The sequence below is a fragment of the Oncorhynchus kisutch genome, unplaced genomic scaffold (genome assembly GCF_002021735.2).
Source record: "Oncorhynchus kisutch isolate 150728-3 unplaced genomic scaffold, Okis_V2 scaffold2956, whole genome shotgun sequence".
NCBI lineage: Eukaryota > Metazoa > Chordata > Actinopteri > Salmoniformes > Salmonidae > Oncorhynchus > Oncorhynchus kisutch.
Genome location: NW_022264901.1, coordinates 1 through 2,500, shown reverse-complemented (window position 1 = coordinate 2,500; position 2,500 = coordinate 1). Strand labels below are relative to the sequence as shown.

Genomic DNA, 2,500 nt, shown 5'->3' with positions numbered 1-2,500 from the left:
GCGTACTCAGGCCGGTGTGGTCGTAAGCGAGAAGAAACTATCTCTTGGTGCACTATGTTAAGTGAAAGTGAGTCTGATTAACAGCTGTTGCATTTTCACATTTAGATAAGCATCTTTGTGTCACTCAAAAAGTGGAACAAATTGCATATACTGTAGAAATAATTTGTAGCACAGATTGTTGGATGAAATACAAACTAACCTTGCTTACTTATTTCAAAGCAAGGGCACATATTTCAGCCTTGTGGAAAAACAGACAAAGAGTTGACAAAAAGCTTACAGCACCTGGTATTCCCAGGCGGGTCTCCATCAAGTACTAACCAGGCCCGACCCTGCTTAGCTTCCGAGATCAGACGAGATCAGGCGTACTCAGGCCGGGTGTGGTCGTAAGCGAGAAACTATCTCTTGGTGCACTATGTTAAGTGAAAGTGAGTCTGATTAACAGCTGTTGCATTTTCACCATTTAGATAAGCATCTTTGTGTCACTCAAAAAGTGGAACAAATTGCATATACTGTAGAAATAATTTGTAGCACAGATTGTTGGATGAAATACAAACTAACCTTGCTTACTTATTTCAAAGCAAGGGCACATATTTCAGCCTTGTGGGAAAAAACGGAAAAAACGGACAAAGAGTTGACAAAAAGCTTACAGCACCTGGTATTCCCAGGCGGTCTCCCATCCAAGTACTAACCAGGCCCGACCCTGCTTAGCTTCCGAGATCAGACGAGATCAGGCGTACTCAGCCGGTGTGGTCGTAAGAGAGAAACTATCTCTTGGTGCACTATGTTAAGTGAAAGTGAGTCTGATTAACAGCTGTTGCATTTTCACCATTTAGATAAGCATCTTTGTGTCACTCAAAAAGTGGAAGAAATTGCATATACTGTAGAAATAATTTGTAGCACAGATTGTTGGATGAAATACAAACTAACCTTGCTTACTTATTTCAAAGCAAGGGCACATATTTCAGCCTTGTGGGAAAAAACGGACAAAGAGTTGACGAAAAGCTTACAGCACCTGGTATTCCCAGGCGGTCTCCCATCCAAGTACTAACCAGGCCCGACCCTGCTTAGCTTCCGAGATCAGACGAGATCAGGCGTACTCAGGCCGGTGTGGTCGTAAGCGAGAAACTATCTCTTGGTGCACTATGTTAAGTGAAAGTGAGTCTGATTAACAGCTGTTGCATTTTCACCATTTAGATAAGCATCTTGGTGTCACTCAAAAGTGGAAGAAAGAAATTGCATATACTGTAGAAATAATTTGTAGCACAGATTGTTGGATGAAATACAAACTAACCTTGCTTACTTATTTCAAAGCAAGGGCACATATTTCAGCCTTGTGGGAAAAAAAACGGACAAAGAGTTGACGAAAAGCTTACAGCACCTGGTATTCCCAGGCGGTCTCCATCCAAGTACTAACCAGGCCCGACCCTGCTTAGCTTCCGAGATCAGACGAGATCAGGCGTACTCAGGCCGGTGTGGTCGTAAGCGAGAAACTATCTCTTGGTGCACTATGTTAAGTGAAAGTGAGTCTGATTAACAGCTGTTGCATTTTCACCATTTAGATAAGCATCTTTGTGTCACTCAAAAAGTGGAAGAAATTGCATATACTGTAGAAATAATTTGTAGCACAGATTGTTGGATGAAATACAAACTAACCTTGCTTACTTATTTCAAAGCAAGGGCACATATTTCAGCCTTGTGGGAAAAAAACGGACAAAGAGTTGACGAAAAGCTTACAGCACCTGGTATTCCCAGGCGGTCTCCCATCCAAGTACTAACCAGGCCCGACCCTGCTTAGCTTCCGAGATCAGACGAGATCAGGCGTACTCAGGCCGGTGTGGTCGTAAGCGAGAAACTATCTCTTGGTGCACTATGTTAAGTGAAAGTGAGTCTGATTAACAGCTGTTGCATTTTCACCATTTAGATAAGCATCTTTGTGTCACTCAAAAAGTGGAAGAAATTGCATATACTGTAGAAATAATTTGTAGCACAGATTGTTGGATGAAATACAAACTAACCTTGCTTACTTATTTCAAAGCAAGGGCACATATTTCAGCCTTGTGGGAAAAAACGGACAAAGAGTTGACGAAAAGCTTACAGCACCTGGTATTCCCAGGCGGTCTCCCATCCAAGTACTAACCAGGCCCGACCCTGCTTAGCTTCCGAGATCAGACGAGATCAGGCGTACTCAGGCGGGTGTGGTCGTAAGCGAGAAACTATCTCTTGGTGCACTATGTTAAGTGAAAGTGAGTCTGATTAACAGCTGTTGCATTTTCACATTTAGATAAGCATCTTTGTGTCACTCAAAAAGTGGAAGAAATTGCATATACTGTAGAAATAATTTGTAGCACAGATTGTTGGATGAAATACAAACTAACCTTGCTTACTTATTTCAAAGCAAGGGCACATATTTCAGCCTTGTGGGAAAAAAACGGACAAAGAGTTGACGAAAAGCTTACAGCACCTGGTATTCCCAGGCGGTCTCCCATCCAAGTACTAACCA

General features: G+C 42.3%; 4 non-coding genes and 3 pseudogenes across 4 annotated transcripts in view; all 7 read right to left on the bottom strand.

The window, feature by feature from the left end:
- Positions 1 to 28, bottom strand: part of LOC116371166 (5S ribosomal RNA) — a 119-nt gene extending 91 nt beyond the window's left edge. Inside the window, exon 1 of the ribosomal RNA XR_004208860.1 lies at positions 1 to 28. This exon is cut by the window's left edge and continues 91 nt beyond it. This is a non-coding gene — a ribosomal RNA (5S ribosomal RNA).
- Positions 29 to 270: 242 nt separating this feature from the next.
- On the bottom strand, positions 271 to 389 carry LOC116371165 (uncharacterized; annotated as a pseudogene).
- Positions 390 to 640: 251 nt separating this feature from the next.
- LOC116371159 (uncharacterized) lies at positions 641 to 758 on the bottom strand (annotated as a pseudogene).
- A 242-nt stretch (positions 759 to 1,000) lies between these two features.
- Positions 1,001 to 1,119, bottom strand: LOC116371155 (5S ribosomal RNA). Its single transcript, XR_004208859.1, has one exon. It is a non-coding gene; the product is annotated as a 5S ribosomal RNA (ribosomal RNA).
- A 247-nt stretch (positions 1,120 to 1,366) lies between these two features.
- LOC116371153 (uncharacterized) lies at positions 1,367 to 1,484 on the bottom strand (annotated as a pseudogene).
- A 243-nt stretch (positions 1,485 to 1,727) lies between these two features.
- Positions 1,728 to 1,846, bottom strand: LOC116371144 (5S ribosomal RNA). The gene has a single exon (XR_004208850.1). It is a non-coding gene; the product is annotated as a 5S ribosomal RNA (ribosomal RNA).
- A 242-nt stretch (positions 1,847 to 2,088) lies between these two features.
- On the bottom strand, positions 2,089 to 2,207 carry LOC116371151 (5S ribosomal RNA). Its single transcript, XR_004208858.1, has one exon. It is a non-coding gene; the product is annotated as a 5S ribosomal RNA (ribosomal RNA).
- Positions 2,208 to 2,500: the final 293 nt, after the last annotated feature.